The sequence below is a fragment of the Chiloscyllium plagiosum genome, unplaced genomic scaffold (assembly GCF_037043375.1).
Source record: "Chiloscyllium plagiosum isolate Xiang-an unplaced genomic scaffold, Cpla_swu_hap1 HiC_scaffold_39, whole genome shotgun sequence".
Classification (NCBI taxonomy): Eukaryota; Metazoa; Chordata; class Chondrichthyes; order Orectolobiformes; family Hemiscylliidae; genus Chiloscyllium; species Chiloscyllium plagiosum.
In genome coordinates this window covers 76,080,497-76,103,331 of record NW_028270177.1, presented here as the reverse complement: position 1 = coordinate 76,103,331, position 22,835 = coordinate 76,080,497, and the positions used below count along the sequence as shown (strand labels likewise).

The 22,835-nt window shown below is 46.2% G+C and overlaps 1 long non-coding RNA gene across 1 annotated transcript in view; it reads left to right on the top strand.

Moving 5' to 3' along the window:
- The window catches only part of LOC148138772 (uncharacterized), a 98,250-nt gene extending 76,101 nt beyond the window's left edge, over nucleotides 1–22,149 (top strand). Inside the window, exons 7-9 of the long non-coding RNA XR_015753776.1 lie at nucleotides 1,903–2,011; nucleotides 9,613–9,737; nucleotides 21,490–22,149. This is a non-coding gene — a long non-coding RNA (uncharacterized LOC148138772). The remainder of the gene's footprint in view (nucleotides 1–1,902; nucleotides 2,012–9,612; nucleotides 9,738–21,489) is intronic.
- The last annotated feature ends 686 nt before the right edge of the window (nucleotides 22,150–22,835 follow it).

Genomic DNA, 22,835 nt, shown 5'->3' with positions numbered 1-22,835 from the left:
ATGGGTGACCATACAGAGATTTATAAAATCATGAGAGGCATGGATAGGTTTAACAAAGAAGGGCTTTTCCCTGAGGTAGTGGAGTCCACAACTGAACAGCCTAGCATCAGGGTGAGAGGGGAAAGATACAAAAGGCAGAGGGTGATGCATGTACGGAATGAACTGCTAGAGGAAGTGGTGGAGACTAGTACAATTATTGCATTTAAAAGGCATCTGGATGGATATACGAACAGGAAGGGTTGAGGGGGTTTTGGGCCAAGTGTTGGCAAATAAGACGATATTATGTTAGGATTTGTGAGTGGCGTGTACGAGTTGGACACGGAAGGCCCTGTTTCTGTGCTGTACATCTCTATGACTGTAAATGTTTTCCACTGTCCATTACCAGCCACACACTTCACTGTTTCCCCTGTTTACCTTGGTCAGTTCCCCTCTCAAATACATATCAATGGCTGTGGTTGTGATTGTAGGGTGTGCTTTATGGTCACTTTAAAATTCTTCATCTCTTTGAATTCCACTATACTACAATTTCCCAGACGATATCTCAGTGTGACATTACTCCTTCACTCAGCTTCGGAGAGGAGTTCGGAGAATATCATTTTAGACAAAGATTGAAGTCTCCCAAAATTATCACAGTGTCTTTGCATTACACAGGAATTCATTGGAATGTGTAACAGTGTTGAGAAATGAAATATTGTTAGGCATCCTAACAACTGTTCTTCTGCTTGTGGTTTTGACATATATTACTCATAATCTGCATTCAGGCTGATTCAGCCGCATCATCTGAGGCCAAATGCTTTCTCTGTAATGCCTTTGTTCCCCATTACTGTCAGGGTTACCCATCCTGCACTCCCTGAGACCCCTCAAGGATGGGTACAATAGAATATTTATGTTCCACCTTTTGTTTCTCCTGTAACCACATCTTTTTTGTGACTGAATATTATTTAATCTGTGTCATCACAAGTCTATTACCTTATTGCAGCTGCTTCGTCCATTTCAAAGAAAGAATATTGAAACTAAATTTTTCCCAGAATTTCCTGTCGCAGCCTAATTCACTGATGTACAGTTATAGTTGAACTCTGTCTCTTCCTGTTCCTTTCTGCTTGTTTTCAGCCACATTCCCATGTTGTTCCGATACTTCACCTTTTCTGTTCGGATTTGGAAAGCTCCTTTCACCTGAACCTTGTCCCTGCATTCTCTCTGTCAGTTTAAAGTCCTGTCCATAATCCTACCAACATGATTGACCAGGACACAGCTCCCAGCACGGTTGTTTTTAATTCACTCGTGAGATGTTGCTGTCTCTTTCTGGCCAGCATTTCATGCCCACCCCACGAGCTGCACTTGAGCTGAGTTGCTTGCCAGGTCATTTCAGGGGGCAGTGGAGAGTCAACCTCGTTGCTCTGCGTCTGGAGTCACATGTAGGCCAGACCTGCTGTCGATAACCGATTTCCTTCCTTAAAGATTATTAAGCAGTTAGATGGGTTTAGCTGACTCCGGCATTAAATTCTGGATGAACAGTCGGGTGAGAATAACCTGAGGTCATCACCTGTCCCACTCGTAGTTCACCCGTCACTGAGTTCTGATCCCCGTGCTCCATGAATCGAAACCCTTTCACCATGACCGTTGTTTGATCATGACACCTTCCTGCACTCTGGTGATAGCACTCAGTATCTGTCCATGTGGTATCCCTCACTGTGTGGGTCTAATTGCTGCCTCTGTCAGCTTCTCTCACTCTTGCAGCTGGTCTGAGATCCTGAGCCAAAATAATCCTCTGATCAACAATAGCACAGACCAGGGACAGAGACTGGGTTTTTTGTGATCTCTGCTGGACTCAGTGATAATCTACATGAGTCATCCTCACTGCATCATCTAATTTTCCATTCTGTCTATTTCTCTCTCATGCAGGTAATCAGGATGTTACTAAATCCTGTTTCCATCACCTCATTGAAGATGCTTGGTCAGCCAGAGAGAGATGGAAAGCGAGGTCTGGAGTCTTCAGTAAATCCTGCAGCCGGTAAGATCACTCACAGTAAACAGTCAATGGAGGGGTTTGTGGCCTTCTGTGTTCAGACACGGAAGACAAGGAACAGCAACATTCTAGGCTTCATTCCCACCATCTTGTAATGGTCCTGCTTTCACCTTTGCTGTACTGGTCCTCACTGAGACAGCACAGAAGTCCCAAGCATCAATCCTGGCCCATGTTGTAGTAGTAATCTCTGTAATATCCTCCAGTCCCGATAATCCTTCCTCTGTTTGGAAGCTTCTCTCGTCCACACAATGCCCTCTGTTTCTGTCAGTTTCTCCAATCCCTAACATCCAATCCCTAAACGTCTCCAGTGGATACTAAATTCCTTCATCCCTGTAAACCCCATAGTCCTGTCGGTCCCTGTAAGCCCCTCCTAACAACACCATTCTCTATGTCGATGTATTTGCCTTTAACCTCTCCATCCGTCCCGACCTGGGTAAACTTCTCCAGCTCCTACAACCCTTCCTTTTCTGTGAAAAAAATTGTAACTTCCTTATCGTTCTCCAAACCTTCAATCTTAATCTATATAAACTTCACCCTGTCTCCACCAACCCGCCTGACCACAGGAACCTCTTCCAATTTGTGCAACCCTCCCCATCTGTGTAACTGTCTCCAACCCAGTAACCTGGCATTCTCCATTGCCTTCCTATCTATGTAGCCTCCCTGAATCTAGAAGCCTTCTTATAACTGTAAACGTGTTCAGTCGCTATAACCTTCCATATCTCTGTTAGTACACACAATACTCTTCTCCCTGAAACACCACCTGTCTGTGCCTCTCAGACTGCCTGCCTCTCCCTCTATCCATCACTATCCCTATCTCCAGAAGCTAATCCAGCTCCATCGATCCGTATAAATCCCTCCAATCCCCAAACCCCTTTGTCCCACTGACATTCTTGACCAGATGTTACTCTGTTTAACTCTGACATCCTCCAGCCCCTGTAAGCCTCCCTATCTCTGTAACCTGTACCATCTGTTCAACCTCACACTACTGAGGAATGACTCCCTGCATTCGACATAAGGCAGATGGAATGACAGAGAGCAGATATGATGGAACTGTCATTCTGGAGATGTAAAAACAGAATGATAATCGCTGGGAAGGAAATATTGAAGGTTTGTTGGGATCGAGGCAGGCTAGGCAAAAAGCCAACAAGGGAAGAAAGGGTGAGGTTAATGCCTTAATGAAATTGCGACGTGGAACTGAAATCCAAAATTTGGAGGCTATTGGATGGAGCTGGGAATAAACAAGCAGCAACAATCATTGGCCGGAATTCTTTTATAGGGACCAACCAGTGGTGGGAATGCAAATGTGGTTACAGTCAGAACACTGAATATACTTACATCAAGGGTTGTACAGTAACTGTGTGTGACAGTGGTCTCCATCCCCACGTGATAACTAATAAGTGTCAGTGCTGTATTAGATAGCATCCTGGATTGTGTACGAGATTGTTTACGATAACATCATTGAACAAGCAGAGAATATAGGGATATGGACCATGTCGGGGCAGATGGCATGTGTTGAGAATATCATCATGGTCGGCACAGCCATGGTGGGCCGAAGGGCCTATTGCTGTGCTGTACTTTCTAATTTCCTACTTCCCAGCATCTACTCGATCAAAGCTCTTCCGAATCTTGAATCTTACATTCAATTTTTCTCTCATGTTTTCTAAACATCAGTTGGTTTCAAACTCAGTCTCATCCACCTCTTATTGGAAAATTCATCCATTTCCAGGATCAGCCAAGCGACCCTTCTCTGACCTGCCTCCAATAGAAGAATATCATTCCTTCGGGCACTCACACTTTTCATAGTATTCTGGGTGTTGTCTGACTCGTATCTTGCATAGTTTTAGCAAGACCTTCCTATTTTTAGACTCCATTCCCTTTCTAATAAGTGGCAGCATTTGATTTGCCTTCTCTATGACCTGCTAACCCTGTAAGTTACCTTTTTCAGATTGATAAACAAGAACTCGCACAATCCTTTCTGCTGTCAGTCTGAAACCAAACAGTGTTTGCCTGACAGTAAGTGAGGAGCATGCTGAAATGAGTGAGAAAGGACATCTCAATAAAAAATAACTGGACCCTTAGCTCATTAGGTTTATCCTCGAATATTATGGGAAGTTAGGGAAGAGATTGCGGTGTCTCTAACAGAGATATTTATATTATCAACAGACACAGTGAGTTACCGGAAGACTGGAAGGTGGCTAATGCTGTTCCATCACTTTAGGGCTGCAGGGAAAAGCCAGGAGTGAGCCCAGTGCTGGGTAAGTTGTTGGAGGAGATTCTGAGAGATATTTGGAAAGGCAAGGGGTGATTAGAGATAGTCAGCATGGTTTTGTGAGTGGGAAACCGTGTTTCACAAACCGGATTGACTCTTCGAGGAGGTGGCCAAGAGATAGATAAAGGCAGAGAGTCAACGTTGTCCACATGGACTTCAGCAAAGCATTTGACAAGGTTCCAACGTGTAGAACATCTAGTCGAGAGGAAGAAGGAAGCTTACATAAGGTTGAGGACGCAAGGATCGTTAGACCTCTATAGGGTTATATGGGGGCGGCACAATGCCTGAGTGGTTAGCACGGCTGCCTTATAGCACCCGGGACCCGATTTCAATTCCAGCCCCAGGCGACTGTCCGTGTGGAGTTTGTACATTCTCCCCGTGTCTGCGTGGGGTTCCCCCAGGGGCTCCAGTTTCCACCCACAGCCCAAATCAGCCATACTAAATTACCCATAGTGTTCAGGGATGTGTAGTATTGACACGTTAGTTAAGGTAAATGGAGAGAAATAGGGTGGGGGAACGGTTTTGGGTGGGATGTTCATCAGTGGGTCAGTATAGAGTGGTTGGGCCAAATGGCCTGTTTCCACAATCTGGGGACTCTGAAGGTAGCCAGGAAGGAACTGAAGAATGGACTTAGGACTGCCCGAAGGGGGCATGAAATAGCTTTGTTGGGAAGGATTTAGGAAAACCGTAAGGCATTCTCCACTTATGTGAGGAACAAGAGGATGGCCAGAGTGAGGGTTGGGCCGGTCAGGGATAGTGGAGGGAACTTGTGCCTGGAGCTACAGAAGGTAGGGGAGGTCCTTAATGCATACTGTGCTTCAGGATTCACTACTGAGAGGGGCCTTGTCATTTGTGAGGACAGCATGAAAAGAACTGATATATGTGAACAGGTTGATGTTAAGAAGGAGGATGTGCTGTATATTTTCTAAACATAAGGATAGGTATATACCAGATAGGATGTACCCAAAGTTACTGCAGAAATCAAGGGAATGGATTGCTGTGCCTTTGGCGATGACCTTTGCAGCCTCACTGTCCACCGGAGTTGTACCAGATGATTGGAGGGTGTCAAATGTTACTCCCTTGTTCAAGAAAGGGAATGGGGATAATCCTGGTAATTACAAACCTCATGTTCTTATGTCTATGGTGTGCAGATTATTGGAGAGGATTTATGACTCCTTGGAAAACCATAGTTTGATTGGAGATAGTCAGCATGGCTTTGGTAGGGCCAGATCGTGCCTCACAAATCTTATTGAATCCTTTGAGAATGTGATAAAACACATTTATGGCTCATTCAGAAAGTACAGAGGCATGGGATACAGGAAAACTGTCTGTCTGGATACAGAATTCCTGGCTCATAGAAGACAGAGAGGGATGATAGATGGGAAGCATTCAGCCTGACCAGTGGTATTCTGCAGGGACGGGTTCCAGGACCTCTGCTCTTTGTGATTTTTTTTTAAAATGACTTGGATGTGGGTGTGGAAGAGTGGGTTAGTAATTTTGCCAATGACATGGAGGTTGGTGGAGTGGTGGATAGTGTGGAGGTCTGTTGTTGGTTGCAGCAGGATATTGACAGGATGCAGAGCTGGACTGAGAAGTGGTAGATGGAGTTCAATCAGGAAAATTGTGAAATGATTCATTGTGGAAGATCAAACTTGAATGGGTTAAATGCAGAATATTTGGTTGTGTTGTGGAACAGAGGGATCTTGGGTTCCACGTCTATCGATCCCTCAAAGTTGCCACCCAAGCTTACAGGGTTGTTAAGAAGGTATATGTTGTGTTGGCTTTCATTAGCTGGGGGATTTAGTTTTAAAGCTGTGAGGTTATGCTGCAGATCGATAGAGCCCTGGTTAGACCCCACTTGGAATATATTGTTCAGTTCTGGTCCCCTCATTACAGGAAGGCAGTGGAAGCTTTAGGGAGGGTAAATTGGAGATTTACCAGGATGATGCCTGTGCTGGAGGGCATGTCTTATGAAGAAAGTTTGAGGGAGGTAAGGCTTTTCTCATTGGTGTGAAGAAGGGTGAGAGGCGACTTGGTAGAGGTGAACAACATGATGTGAGGCAGAGAGAGTGTGGATAATGAGACACTTCTTTATACCATAGCATAAATGGCTATTATGAGCAGGCATAATTTTAAGGTGTTTGGTGGATGGTTAAGGAGAGATAGGCTCTTTACAAAAAAGCTGTTAGGTGGGTGGAATGCACTGCCAGCAGTGGTAGGAGAGTCATATACATTCGGGACATTTAATACATTCTTGGATAGACACTGGATGGCAGTAAAATGAAGGGTTTGTAGGTTAGTTTGACCTTACCGCAGAATAAAAGTTGGCATGGCATCATGGCTTAGGGGTCTTGTGCTGTACTGTTCTGTGTTCTACGTTCCGTATGGTAAACTGAGTAATAAGCTCAGGTCAATCTAAAAGGATATGGCATTCAGGAGGAGCTAGTCAACTAGATACAAAATTTGCTTGATGGTAGGAGGCAGAAGGCGGTGGCAGACATGTTGTTTTTCTGACTGGAGATATGGGACCAGCGGTGTAGTGGCTGCAGAGTTGTTGTAATGTGGATAAATGGTTTGGATGGGAGTATTGGTTTCCTGGTAAGTTTTTTTGGGTGGTACTGAAATTGGTGGTAAAGTGGACAGTGAAGGAGGTTATCTGATTCAACAGGATGAACAGTACTGCTGGGATAGTGGGTGAAGAATAGCAAATGGAGTTTAATTAGATAAATGTGAAGTGTTCCATTTTGGTGAAACAAACCAGGGTGGGACTTGTACAGTTAATGTGCGGGCCCTGGGTAGTGTTGTCAATCAGTGACCCAGGGATGCAGGTACACAGTTCTTTGAAAGTGGTGTCACAGGTAGACAGGCTGGTGAAGCAGGACTTTGGGGTGGTTACCTTGACTGGGCAGAGCATTGAGAGTAGGAGTTGGGATGTCATGTTGTGGCTGTACAAGACATCGGTGAGGCCACAATAAAAGCATTGTTGATCAGTCTGAAGAACTCATCTCGTTCACTTACCTCCTTGAGGGAAGGACATCTGACATTCTAACCTGGTCTGGCTGACATGTGCATCCAGTCCACAGCAATATGGCTGCCTCTTAACTGCCCTCTGGACAATTAGCTGTGGGGCAAAGAATGCTGGTCTAATCAATGACACCCTCGTCCCATGAATAAATAAATAAAAATGTATATGCTCCTCACTACCTCTGCAAACACTTCCAGCTGCAGCATTCCATACTGGCTTTGTAATACCGTTCAGGCCCTGACCACTCTCTGTAACACTCTCACCACCTTCAGCAACTTCATTTCTCCCTGTTCCTGTAGTGTCATTAGCTCCTGACAATGATTCCCCTTCCCACTGCTCTCCTCATGTTAGCAGCCCCTTTGCAATACCTTTAACACTTACTGGTTAAACTCTCTCTGATTTCAGGATTTTAAGTAGTTTGTAGTGATCTTGTAAGCCTCATAATCTAATATTGTCCTGAGTGAGGGACTGGTGGGAATTTCTTGCTGAGGATTTTCTCTTTCAATAGGATGTCGTTTTGTTGAGTGTTTTTTACACTGTTCCTTCAAATGTTTTCCACTGTTCATGTTCAGGCAAATATTTCAGTCTGTTTAGCTTGTTTACCTTGGTCAGTTCTCCTCTCAAACTCATGTAATTGGTTGTTTTTGTTTCTAGTTGTATCTTGTCCTATTTGTGATTCACTTTAAAACTTTATATTTCTTTAAACTGCACTTTCTCACAATTTCCCAGAGGATCTCTCCAGGTAACATTACTCATTCACTAAGTTTCATGACACAACGGTCGCTCTGAGATAGTTACGTCCCTAGCCAGTTGCACAATGTATTATTCAAAGAAACACTGAAAAAAAATTCTACAATCTCCTCTTCGAATATCACTCTTGTCAGTGTGATTGTCAAGGTTATATGAATATTGAAGTTGCACTGAATTATCACAATGCTCTTATTAAAAATTCCAATGAGTTCCTGCTTAATGCAGTGATAAGCCATGAAATGCTGTTCGGTGGTCTAAAACTGTTCTGCTGCTTGTGTCTTTGGCAAGTAGTAGCCAGAATTTACATTCAGACTGACTCTACTTCATGATCTGAGACCAAATGCTTTCCCTGTAATACCTTTGTTATCCATTATTATTCGTGTTGCCCATTTTGACTGAGTTTCCGCAAGCTTGTGAACCATTGAATATTTATGTTACAACTTTTGTTCGCCCTATGACCACGAGTCCCTGGTGTCTAAATCTCTGTGTCACAAATCAGTCTATCTTATCGCAGACAATTTGTCCATTCCAATAAAAAACATCATTTACTCTTTCCCAAAATCTCCTGTCACAAATCGATAAACTGATGTACAGATTTAGTTCAACTCTGTCCCATCCTGTTCCTTTCTGCTTGACTTCAGCCACATTCCCACGCTGTTCCAATGCATCACCTTTTCTCTTTGGATTTGGAAAGTTCCTTTCACCTGAACCCTGTCCCTGCATAATCTCTGTCAGTTTAAAGCCCTGTCCATAAACATACTGACATGATTGTCCAGGACACTGCTCCCTGCATGGTTCCAGTGGGACCATCCAAATGGATTTTTTAAAAAAATCTGGTATGCGGTGTGGGTGTCTCTGGCTGACCAGCCTTTCTTGCCCAGCCCTAGCTGCACTAAAGCTGATTAACTTGCTTGTCCATATCAGAGGGTAATTAAGAGGCAAACACTTTGCTGTGGGTACGTCGTGCAGACTATGGGAGGATGGGCAGATGTCCATCTCGAAAGGAGAAGTGTTTGAATTTATTGTACATCAGTAATGGTATGTATTGACTGTCAATTACTATTTTAAAAATAATTTATTTCAAATTCCATCATTTCAGCTGGTGAGGTTCAAACCTGCCTCCCCTGAACATTAGCTGAGGTTTTGGATACATGCTCTAGCAATAACACCACTTCGCCTGCTCACAAGCTATTCATCCCTGAGCACTGATACCATAGCATCATGGAGCTAAACCTGTTTTTCCTTCATGATTGTTTGATCCTGAGACTTTTCTGCACTCTGGTGATATCACTCAGTATCTCTCCATGTGGTATTCCTCATTGTGGGGGTCCAATTTCTGCCTCTGTCAGTGTATCTCACTCTTACAGCTACTCCAGATCTTGAGCCAACAGAATTCTCCTGTCCAGAGAGACACAACAGCACAGGCCAGGAATGGAGACTGGAATTTTCCAGATCTCTGTGGGACTCAGTGCCATTCTCCATGTGTAATCCTCACTACACCAATCTAATTTCCCATCCTGCCTATTTCTCTGTCTCCTGCAGGTAATCAGGAAAAATAGACTTCCCAACTACTGGGTATCTCGTCCATCGCCACATTGAAGATGGTTGGTCAGCCAGAGAGACAAAGGGCAGGGAGATCTGGAGCCTTCAATAAATCCTGCAGTGAGGTAAGATCACTCACAATGCACAGATTGGAGAGCAATAAGAGGGCTCCAAACATCGGCTAACAAGACATCACTTAGATACAGTGCTGGAGGGGGAGCACAGTACAGACACACCCCAGGACAATCACCACCCCTACTGTAAATTTTGTTGTACTGAGACAGCATCGGAATGTCACAGTTATCCGTCCAGGCTGTGATGTCTTAGTGAACATCAGTATAACAGAGGGGAAAGCAGGCTTCCCATGTGGGTGGCATGGTGGCACAGTGGTTAGCACTGCTGCCTCACAGCGCCTGAGACCCGGGTTCAATTCCCGCCTCAGGCAACTGACTGTGTGGAGTTTGCACGTTCTCCCCGTGTCTGCGTGGGTTTCCTCCGGGTGCTCCGGTTTCCTCCCACAGTCCAAAGATGTGCAGGTCAGGTGAATTGGCCATGCTAAATTGCCCGTAGTGTTAGGCAAGGGGTAAATGTAGGGGTATGGGTGGGTTGCGCTTCGGCGGGTCGGTGTGGACTTGTTGGGCCGAAGGGCCTGTTTCCACACTGTAATGTAATCTAATCTAATGTGTGTGTGGGAATGCTGCCTGGAATCTTTCTTTTCTGTGTTCCTCCTCCAACACTGTATATATACCATGTCTCATGGACCAGTGTCTTCAATAATTTTTAACTCCTATAACAGTTCCTGTCCCTGTAACCTCCTCTCTTCCCGATTGTCCCTCCACATATTAGAAATATACTGCATTCTAGACTACCATTTCCATCACTGTAACTTACTTCAGTGCCTACAACATGCCTTATCTCAGTCGTCTCCTCCTCCAACAACTGGAGAAAGAGCCATGCAGAACAGAAACGGTTCCTTCGATCCAACTAGTCCATGCTGACCACAGTTCCTGAACGAGTCACATTTGCCTGCGTTTGGTCCCTATCCCATCAAACCTTCTCCTTTCCATGTACCTGCCCAAATGTCTTTTCCATGGTGTAATTGTACTTTTCTTTACCACTCACTTCAGCAGCAGCTCATTCAGTATGTGCACCATTCTCTGTGTGGAAATGTGCTCCTCTGGTCGCTTTTAAGTATTTCCTCTCCCACCTCATATATTTGCCCTCTCATTATGGATTCCCCTACCCTGCTGTAGAGACCTTCACTGTTAAATCTACGTATACCTCTCATGTTTTTATAAACCTTTATAAGGTCACCCCTCAGCCACCTACACCCAATGGAAATGCGAAGGATAATGATACAAATATCTCTGCCACGGTCCCCACTACGACTTTGCCACAATGTTCTGGGATACACTTGTTCAGAACCTAGAGCTTTCTCTTCCTTTGTGTGCTAAGACCTCCAGCACCATCTCTTCTGTAATGGGGACTCTTTTCAAGACATCACTATTTATTTCCTTTTGTTTCCTAATCTTTGTCCACGGTACGTTCTGACATGAAATATTGATTTTAGGTCGCGCCCATTTCCTGTGGTTCCAGGCATGGATGGTCTTATTGATCTTTGAGGGGCCCTATTGTCTCTCTAGTAGCCTTTTTGTACTTGTATTCTGTAGAATCTCTTTGGATTCTCCTTAACCTTATCTGCCAAATCTATCTCATTCCACCCATGTTGCTTTCCAGCTTATCCAGCCTCTCTGTTTCTGTCAAACGCTCCAGTATCAGTAACATCTTTGTCAATCTTTGCTCCATTTACAGTTTCAGAATATGCTTACTAAAGCAGGAGGATCAGAATTCTACAACTGTAGTCCCAGCAATGTCTGAAACAGCCGTATCATGATGTACCAACTCATGTACTCAATGCTCTGACCCATGAGGGCCAGTGTGCCAAATGTTGCTTTCCCCATCCTGTCCACCTGTGACACCACTTCCAAGGAACAATGTAAATGCAGCCCTTGGTCTCTCTCTGTTAGACAACACTGTCTTGAGCTCTGCCATTAATTGTGTTAGTCATCCCTGGTTTATCTTAACAAAATCCAATACCTGAATTCTGCTCCATCTTTCATTTCTTGACCCACTGGCTCAATTGGTTAAGAGCACCTTTGATAACTGTATTCACTGCCCACTATAACACTTATTTTACTATCCACAAACTTACTAACAATAATTTATATATCTTGTTTATGTCAATAGTGCACATGCGTGACCCCAGCACCAATGCTTATGACACACCACTGTTCAGAGGCCCCCAGTCTGCACAACAACCCTCTCCCACTACCCTCTGTCTCCTACTGTCAAGTCCATTTTGTGTCCGTTTGTCTTGCTATCCCTAATCCCATGTGATCTAACCTTACGTACCAGTGCACCACGCTAACCCTGTCTAAGGCCTTGCTGAAGTCAGGATAGACAACGTCTACAGCTCTGCCTTCATCCATCTTCTTGGTCACCTCTTCAACAAACTCTATCATGTTTGAGAGACACGACTTTGTACGCACAATGCTGTGCTGACTCTCCCTAATCAAGCGTTGCCTTTCCAAATGCATGCAAGTCCTGTCCTGCGGAATTGCTCCCAACAACATTTGCACCACTGACATCAAGCTAATTGGTGTTTATGTCCCTAGCTTTCCGTCGCAGCCTTTCCTAAATACTGGCACAACATTAGGCAACCTCCAGGCTCCGAGCTCACCACCCGTGGCTGTCAGTGATAGAAATATCATTGGGGTAAGTTAGGGAAGAAACTTACAATGTCCTGGGATATACTTGATTGGTTCCCAGGGAGTTGTCTAATTTTTATGTGTTTGAAAACCTTCAGCACCTCCTGTTCTCCAATGTGGACTCGTTTGAAAATATCACTGTTTATTTCCCTGCTTCCCCACTGTGTTTTCCACAGTAAGTTCTGACGTGAAGTGTTTGTTTTGGATCTCACACATTTCCTGTGGGTTCACACATAGATGACTTTAAGGGGTCACATTCTGTCCCGAGTTAATCTTCTATTGTTAATATACTTTTAGAATCTCTTTGGATTTTCCTGAACCTTCTATGCCAAAGCTCTGTCAGTTCCCCTTTAGGCCCTCATGGTTTCCCTATTAAGGGTATTACTACACCCACAATGTTCTTCAAGGGATTGACTTAATCCAGCTGGCTATATAGGACATGTGCCCCCTTTTGTCTTGACCAGAACCTCAATATCCCCAGTCATCCAGTGTATCCCACTTGTGTCAGCATTGTTCTTCACACTAACAGGAATATGCTGGCACTGAAATATTAATTTATCTCTCTTTTGAAAGAGTCCCACTTGCCCGACGTTCCTTTACTTGCAAATAGCCTCCACGAATCAACTTCTGGACAGTCTTACCTAATACCTTCTGGACTGGTGCAAGGCCAGTTTTGATCTATAACTTGTGGACGAGGCCTGTCCTTTTCCATCGCTATTTTCAAACTAGTAGAATTGTGGTGACTTTGCAAAAGTGCTGCCCCACAAACTCTTCAGCCCCTTTCTCTCCCTTGTTTCCCGAAGGTTTTATCCTTTTCTCCAGTCGGGCCAGTTACATACTGATTGAGACAGTTTTCTTGAACACACTGAACAAATCCCTCCCTTCCAAACTGTGAACAGACAGTCCCCCAGTCTAGGTTTGGAAAGTTAAAATCCCCGACCATTACAACCCTATCCTTCTTACAGATATCTGAGATCTCCGACATATTTGCTGCTCAATTTCCCGCTGACTACTGCGGGCTTGTAGTACAGTCATATCAAACTGATTATTCATTCTTATTTCTCAGTTCCATAACAGCTTTACTGGGCAATCCCCAGGAATATCCTCTCTCAGTGCTGCAGTGATGTTTTCACTGATCAAAAACTCCACTCCCCCTCCTCCCTTGTCTTCCCTTCTATCCTTCCTGTTGAATCTGTCCTCTGGAATAATGATCTGCAACCCCTGTCCCTCCCTCAGCTGTGTTTCTGTAATTCCTGTGATTTCCCAGAGCCATGTTTGTATCCATGCCGTGCATTCATCTGCCTTGCCTGTCAGGCATTTTACATCAAAGTAAATGCAATTTAATTCATCAGTTTTCCTTCATTGCCGGCTGTACTCGAGCCTGGTTATCAATTGAAATTACTCTGTTGAAATTCTGTCCCAGCCTCAACCTTCAGACTGTAGCCTGAGACCGTCCCCCTCACTGTGGACAACACCCTCACCTTTCATGTCATCTGCAAACCTAATAATGATACCTTCTGTTTTCATATCCGAGTGATTGATGCCCCTAAGGAACAGCAATAGCTCCTGCACAGATCTCTGTGGTACACTATCTGGGCAAAGGCTTTCAATCATAAAACCAACCCTCCAACAATTGTGGATCTAATTTGCCAACTTGCCTTGGATCCCGTGGGCTCTTCCCTTTTGGACCAGCCTTCCATGTGGGACCTTGTCAAAGGCCTTAATGAATTTCATGGAACCCACATCATCTGCACTGCACTCATCAATATTTTCAGACACCATTTCAAAAACCTGAACTGATTTCACCAGACAAGGTCTTCCTGTATCAAATCCGTGCTGACTAACCCTAATCAATCCCTGCCTTTCCAGTTATGAATTCAAACTATCCCTGAGAATTGTTTCCAATAATTTCCCTTCCCCTGCTGTCAGACTATCTGCTCTGTAATTACCTGGCCTGTCCCTGCTGCTCTTGAATAAAGGAACCACATTAGCGATCCTCCAGTCATTCGGCACTTCACCTGTGGCCAGCAAAGTATTAAATATATCCGCCAGGGCCCCAGCAATCTCCTTCCTTACCTCCTATAGCAGCCTGGGGTACATTTCATTGGGCTCTGGGGATTTCTCCACCCATTTATGCCTATGAAAACATTAAATATCCCCTCCTTATTGATCTTACCATGTTCTAGAACCTCACCATCACGACTAAATCCCCGGCTACATTGCCTTTCTCCTGTGTGAATACAGATGGAAAGTATTCATTGAAGACCTCACCTACTTCCCCTGGCTCCATGTACAGATTGTCCCTTTAGTTTCTAACAGGCCTCACCCTTTCGCTGGGAAGCCTGTTATGCTAACGATGGTGATCAAACACCTCGTGGTTTTTCCTCAGTTGTATCTCCCAAATGTACTTCATGACCATTGTTTGTCCCTCATTTTCGACAATCCGCTTGCCCTCTCTATACTTGTGAATGGCTTCACCTGATTTTATTGAACTGGATTTTCTTTATCAAACTCACGATATCGCTTGATCAGTATTCGCTGGAGTTGCTGCCTTTATTATTCACTCTTCAAGGAACCTAATATCGACCCAACAGCAGGTAGTTCCTCCCTGTCTCTGTTTGCCAGATCCTGTCTAATGATTGCAATACTGATAAGAGACTCAGTTGTGAGGGGGACAGACAGGAGACTGTGTGGCTGCAGAAGAGACCCCCGATGGTGTGCTGCCTCCAGGGTGCCAGGTTCAAGGATGTCTCTGAGCATTTACTGAACATTCTGAAGGGGAGGGTGAACATCCAGAGGTCATTGTGCACATCAGCCCATGTGACAGAGGTAGACAAAGGGATAGGCCCCTGTGAAATAAGTACAGGGAGTTAGGTAAGAAGTTAAAAAAAAAGGATATTGAGGTTAATGATCTCCAGATTACTCCCAGTGCCACGCGCCAGTGAGGATAGAATTGGAAAGATCGGCCAGATGGATGTGTGGCTGAGGCGCTGGTATAGGGGGTAGGGTTTTCAGTTCTTAGGTCATTGGGATCTCTTCTGGGGTAGAGGTGACATGTACCGGGGGATGGTTTGCACTGGAAGCAGAGAGGCACCAGTATCACTGGGAGGAGATTTGCTAGTGTTACCCGGCAGGATATAACTAGTTTGGCAGGGGGTTGAGACTCTGAATAAGACAGGGGCCATCAACTAGTCAGGGGAAAATACATGAGCCAGCGAAAGCAAGTTTCTTATGCAGGACATCCAGGCACAGTATAGGGAGGGAAAAGACTTCTAGTTTAAAAGGCATTAATTTCAACGCACGAGGTCTGACTGGTAAGGCAGACAAGTTCAGACCATGGATTAGCTCTGAGGACTGGGATATTATAGCCATAACTGAAACATGGCTGAGAGAAGGGCAGGACTGGCAGCTCAGTGTTCCAGGATACAGAAACTACAGGCGTGACAGAAGGACAAGTAATTGAGGAGGGGAAGTTGTCCCTTTGATTAGGGAGGACAGAAAAACAGTGCTGAGAGACAATATTGTTAAGTGGTCATCCAATGAGGCCATGTTTTTAAAAGTTAGAAACAAAAAGGGGGTGGTCAGTCTGCTGGGATGGTGTTCGAGTCCCCCAAATAGCCAGCGGGTACGAGAGGAGAAAATGTGTAGTCAGATTGCAGGTACCTATAAAAATAATAGAGTAGTATTGGATGGAGATTTTAACTTCCCATAGATTGACTGGGTGACCCAGAGTGTAAAAGGACCATACGGGGTGGAATTTGTCAAATATGTCTAAGAATGTTTCCTAAATCAAGATGTACAGGGCTCTATGCTACTCAGGCGGGTGCAACACTGGACCTCCCCTCAGAAACCGAGGTCGGGCAAGTGAATGAAGTGTCAGTCAGAGAGCACTTTGGGTCCAGTGACCACAACTGTCTTATTTTTAACATAGTTATGGAAAAAGATCAGACAGGTCCACAGATTAAGGTCTTAAACTGGAACAGGGCCAACATTGGGGCCATTCAGAAGGATCGAGCAAGGGTTGATTGGGTGAAGGTAAAAATCACACAACACCAGGTTAACATCCAGTTGTTTACACAGGAGCCTTGATTATCTGAACGAGATGGGCGGGCAATAGTACATTCAGATAATTGGTTATTCGATTAATCGATCCCATGCCTTTCCTCTGGGGCTCGAAGTTTTTGGTAATGTCTAGTCCCTGTTGAGGTGACAAGGCAGCAGTAAACCATGCATGAGCCCTCACGCCCCGCCAACCCCCGAAAACACCCCTCTGCTCGGCCCCAAACCCTTCCAACACTGCCCCCACCCACACCTCAATATCGCCTCCCACCCGTTCTCAAACCCTTCCAACACCAACCCACGCCAGCCCCCGCCACAAAGACCGCCCACCGCCACCCTCCACTTGCCACCCGACCCGCCCCCAAACCCATCCAACATCACCCTCCGCCTGACTCCAACAGTTCACCCTAACCCCAAACCCATCCAACACCCACCCATGCCGCTCCCTGCCTCCAAAACCGCCCAACGCCACCCTCCACTTGCCACCCACCCCACCCCCAAACCCATCCAACATCACCCTCCACCCGCCTCCAACAGAGCACTCCGCCTGCCCCAAACCCATCCAATATCACCCACCACCCGCCTCCAACAGAGCACTCCGCCTGCCCCAAACCCATCCATCATCACCCTCCGTCCGCCTCCAACAGAGCACCCCGCCCGCCCCCAAACCCATCCATCATCACCCTCCGCCCGCCTCCAACAAGGCACCCCGCCCACCCCCAAACCCATCCATCATCACCCTCCGCCCGCCTCCAACAGAGCACCCTGCCCGTCCCCAGACCCATCCATCATCACCCTCCGCCCGCCTCCAACAAGGCACCCTGCCCGCCCCCAAACCCGTCCATCATCACACTCCGCCCGACTCCAACAGAGCACCTCGCCTGCCCCAAACCCATCCATCGTTACCCTCCGCCCGCCTCCAATAGAGCACCCCGTCCACCCCAAACCCATCCAACATCACCCTCCACCCGCCTCCAATAGAGCACCCCGTCCACCCCAAACCCATCCAACACCACCCTCTGCCCGCCTCCAATAGAGCACCCCGTCCACCCCAAACCCATCCAACATCACCCTCCACCCGCCTCCAACAGAGCACCCCGCCAGCCCCCAAACCCATCCAACATCACCCTCCGCCCGTCTCCAACAGTTCACCCCCAGACGCATCCAACACCGACCCACGCCGCCCCGCCGCCTCCAAAACCGTACAATGTCACCCTCCACTTGCCACCGCACCCACCCCCAAACCCATCCAACATCACCCTCCTCCCGCCTCCAACAGGGCACCCACCCCAAACCCATCCAACATCACCCTCCGCCCGCCTCCAACAGAGCACCCCACCCACCCCCAAACCCATCCAAACTCACCCTCCTCCCGTATCCAACAGGGCACCCCGCCCGCCCCAAACCCATCCAATATCACCCTCCGCCCGCCTCCAACAGTTCACCCCGACCCCCAAACCCATCCAACACCGACCCACGCTGCCCCCGCCTCCAAAACCGTCCAACGCCACCCTCATTTGCCACCCACCCCGCCCCCAAACCCATCCAACATCACCCTCCACCAGCATCCAACAGAGCACCCTGCCCGCCCCCAAACCCATCCAACATCACCCTCTGCCCGCCTCCAACATGGCACCCCGCCCACCCCCAAACCCTCCCTGTGAAACCACCTCCAATCCCCACACCATCCCAGTCTAGGTCATCTGTTTCAGATCAGGACATTGGTGTTTCTGTTACCTCTGGCACTCCGAGCAAATCTTCCTAATTGTGTCTATTCGTTCAGTTCTCATCCTCTTCAGCATCCTGAAACTTCTTCCTGCCATTGTAACCTTTTGATCACCTGTAGTCCCTTCAGATCTCCCTGTATCTTTCCTGACTCCATTGAATACAGCTCATCTCATGTTATAATTCCTCTAACTCATATGTTACTCCCCATCTCTGTGATATTCTTCAGTTCCTGCAATTCTCATTCTGTATCTCCAGAGCTTTCAATCCCCCTGATCGATGTCAGGCTATTGATCCCTTGCAGCATGTTTAACACCTGTAGGAGCCTCCAACTCCTCAATATCTCCTATTGCTGTAACCTCCTCAAATACTACAGTCTTTGTAATATATTCCAGTAACTGCAACCCTGTCGATTTCTGTATCCTCCTCCAGAACAGCACTCCACATCTCTGTGTAACTGATGGGAATGCTACAAACCTGCCTTCATAGTCCTCTCTAGCTCTCTGAACTACTGCAGCCTGAGAACCCTCAGCATCTCTGGCTCCTCCAATCCCTACACTTCTCTCTGGCTGTGTGAACTGAACCAACTCCTTCAACCCTCCCATCTCACTCCTGCAGCTTCAACTATTGTCCATGTCAGTGTAATTCCCAGCACCAACAATCTTCTATAAACTCCTGCAGCTCCAACTACCACCTAAATCTGTGTAATCTCCAGTCCGTCCAATCTTCCCAGTCTCTATAAACTCCTGTAGCTCCAACTACCACCAATATCTCTGTAATCTCCAGACCTGACAACACCCCCGTATCTTTTGTAGCTCCAATGACCACCCCATCTGTGTAATCTCTAGTCCCCCTATATTCCTCCTGATCTCTGTAAATCCTTCAGAACTGATAACCCTGTAACTCTCCTTGACATCTTTCAGCCCGCCAACCATCTGATCTCTAACCACCAACAGTGATTTCAAACCACCCGAACTCTGTAACATCCTCCAGTCTCTCCAACCCAGCTTTTCTCTGTTAGCTTCTCTGGTGTCTGTATTCCCCTTTATCTCCAGTTGCAGATCCTTACTCAGGAGAAAATGTCTCAGTACCTAATCCGTAAGAACACAAGAATCTTTGGTGTATCAATAAATTTGCGTCATTTTCTAAATTTTAACGACTGCAAGTTCAACCTTCTCCACCTCTTCTCATCAATATCCCTCCATTTTGAAGATCAGCCTGGTGAACCTTCTCTGGGCTTCCTCCAATACAAGAACATTTTCCCTCCAGATAGGGGACCAAACCTGATCACAGTATTCTCAGTGTGGGCTGATTGGAGTCCTCTATAGTTATTACAAACCTTCATTATTTTTATTCTCCATTCCCTTTGGAATCAATGCCAGCATTCCATTTACCTTCTCTATATCCTGCTGGCTCTGTATGCCACCTTTCTGAGATTTATACACAAGGATCCCCACGTTACTCCGTGGTGTAGCTTTCTGCCATTGATCTGAAACCAACAGGTGACAGCAATAATCAGAAAAGTGTTGGAATGCATGTAAACGATATGCCAGAAATGATAACTGGACAGTTAAAAACCTATGGAAAAAGCACAGTCCATTTATAGGAGTAGAATTAAGCCATTCGGTCCAACGGGTCTATTCCACTAATCCATTATGGCTGAATTGTTTCTCAACCCCATTCTCTCACTTACTCCCTTGAAACCATTGATCTCCTTACTCATCAAGATCCTGGCTATCTCTGAGTTAGATATGTTAAATCACTTAGCACCCACAGCCCCATGAGGTAGTGAGTTCAACAGATCCATCATCCTCTGGCTGAAAAAATTCCTCCACATCTCTATTCTAAAGGGTATTCCCTTCACTCTGAAGCTGTGCCCTTGGCCTGTAGTCTCTCCTGCTCGTGGAAACCTCTTGCCCCCGTCCACTCCATCCAGGCCTCTCAGTATTCTGTAAGTTTAAATGAGATTCTGCCGCCGCCTCTGAAACTTCGTTAAGTGCAGACCCAGAGACTTCACCTGCTCCTCATATAACACAAATTTCATCCCTGGGATCTTTCTTGGAAACCCATTTCTCGTACCCCTTCACATCCTTTGTCCAGACTCTGAATGAATAACGTGTAGAGTGTAGTCCCAACACTGACCCCTGCGGAGCTCCCCCCATTACCAGTTCCCATCGTGAAAAAGACCCCTTTCTTCACACTCTCTGTCTTGTGCCAATCAGACAAATCCTCTATCCATGTTCAGCATGTTGTTCTGAAACGGAAATTTCATTTCTCACACACACTGCTGGATTTATTTTTCTGTCTGGCTGTAAACAGCAGAGTATCACCATTACCTTCCCATCTGTAATTCCCTGGAGAAGGTGGTGGGGAGCTGGCTTCCTCACCCACTGCAGTCCTTTAGGTGTAGGGACAGACACAGTGCTGGGAGGATGGAGTGTGGCCTGAAGGGCACCTTGGAAATGCTGGTGTTCCCGTGCAGCTGGAGCTCCTGTCCTTCCAGGGTATAGTGGTTCCGGGTTTGGGAAGTGCTGTTGAAAGAGCCTTCCTGAGTGACCTCAGTGCTACTTGTAGATCTTTTATTCCTTCATTCATTCACAGACATGAACTTTGATGGCTGAGTCAGCAGTTCTTGTTGATTTTGTGTTGTTCCTGAGAAGGTGGTGAGCTGCCTTCCTGAGCCACTGCACCACCCGTTGGAACTTCTGATCACCTAAAATCTCTCCCTTTTTAAATTTGTCACCCCTTCAGCTTCTGTAACTCTCCATATAACTTTAATCAATGACAGCACAGATTCCCTTCCTAAATCTCTATAATTACAATGATAGTGTGTGCTAAATTGGCACTTTTCGTCCTCTTTATCCATCTCATGACTTCCAGCCCCTACCATCCCACTATTTGGAATGCTTCCATTCTCTGTACCTCTTCATGTCCTGAGGGACCTTGAACACCACCAGTGCTTGAAAGTTTATATTCCCCCCAGTTACTGCGAGTCTTCTAACTCTATAACATCCAACAGTTTCCAGTACCATACAACACTTGCTGGCTCTCAATTTGCATTTGTGGAAGTCTGCACATCTCTGTAAGCAGCTCAGAAAAAGCCCTTTTTAGAGTCGACAAAGCTCCATCATGAACAAGCCACAATCTTTCTATTTCCTTTGCCTTCTTCTATGGCTTCAACTCTCACTCTATCTTCCAGTAAACCTCTTTAGTTGCTGCAGGTCTCCCGAGCCCCCCAGATAACCTGTTCTATCCCATACAGCTCGCTCAATCACTGTAACACCCTCTGCTCTGTCTAATCCTCCTCGTTCCCACTGTCTTCCAGGCACAACAGCGATCCTGTAAGAGTTCAGTGCAGAACGGGCTGTTATAAATCTCAGCTGAGGCTTGAGGCCTACCATTACCTGAGAGTCACAATGGGAGAGACCCTGAGAGAGAGCAGTAGAATATTAATCAGCAGCGAGGATTGAGGCCAACTGGGACTTGGAGTTGGAGAAACAGCAGAGCAGGAGGCTCGAAATTAACAGCGACTCACAGAGGGAGTGACCATGTGATGGAGCAACATGGAGCCGGAGCTTGAGGGTCACTCACACCGAGGAGGTGAATGCACCAACATGGGACGATATAAATCAGCACTGAGGATCAAGGCCTAGTCTTGCCTGGGATTCACAGAGACGATGATCCTATGAGGGAGCAGACTGGAGGGGGAGCTGGAGGTTTGCACGCCCCTGGCAGTCACAGAGACGGTGACCCTGTGAGGGAGCAGAGTGGAGTGGGAGCTGGAGGATTACACGTATCTGGGAGTCACTGAGAAAACCTTCTGCTGCTGGGACCTGCCTGCATGAAGTTTGAATGAAGTGCAAGAGCCATCACAGAAAAGGCTGTATGTTCATTGGCTGATAAAATACACCGTTATTAGTGACTGTCAGTTAATTGCTGTAAGTCAGCAAATTTATTTTTTAACGTCTGAAATAAAGATTGATCTCAGAAATATGAGGGGGATGTGAAATTCTGAGCCAATATAATAAATTACGCTCAGTAAGCCACAGTGGAATAAGGGACTTAACCATATTATGATGTCCCTGATGTTAACTTAATTCTAAGTAATTAAGTAAGTTACTCTAGACATGTTGCATTTTAAGACATGGCAAGGCATGTTTATCAAATGGAAATGTGTTCTGTTACATTGGGAAGTCAGAGCGCCTGCTCGTGTCCTCGATGAACACTGGGTCGTAGAGCTCAGACAGTGACTAGAGACTCTGTCATGCTGAGAGTTATGGGGATAGCACACACACAGAACAGACCACCCTGCAGACATGACAGCCTGGAATAAGTAAGGGATGGGGTCTAGGCAATCGAAGAGAAACAGCCAGGGAATCCAGGTATAGCCTGACGTCTCCCTCCCAATTCAGTTTCCCATTTCGGAAGCTGATGAAGGTGTAGTCAGACCCATGTTTGTGGCCTCACAAGCAGCCTGACTGTACAGGAGGGGAGGGAGAAGGAATGAGGAGCAATAGTCACAGAGGAGTCAGGAAACTGAATAAGGTGTCAGCGTGTCTGTAATTCCAGGATATTGGGGTTAAGAACGTTACTGTGTCTGCACGACAATCGTCTGGTGGCCAGTGAGCAGTCAAAGGTCATGCCCACGTTGGTAGGGATGGCATGGGTAGG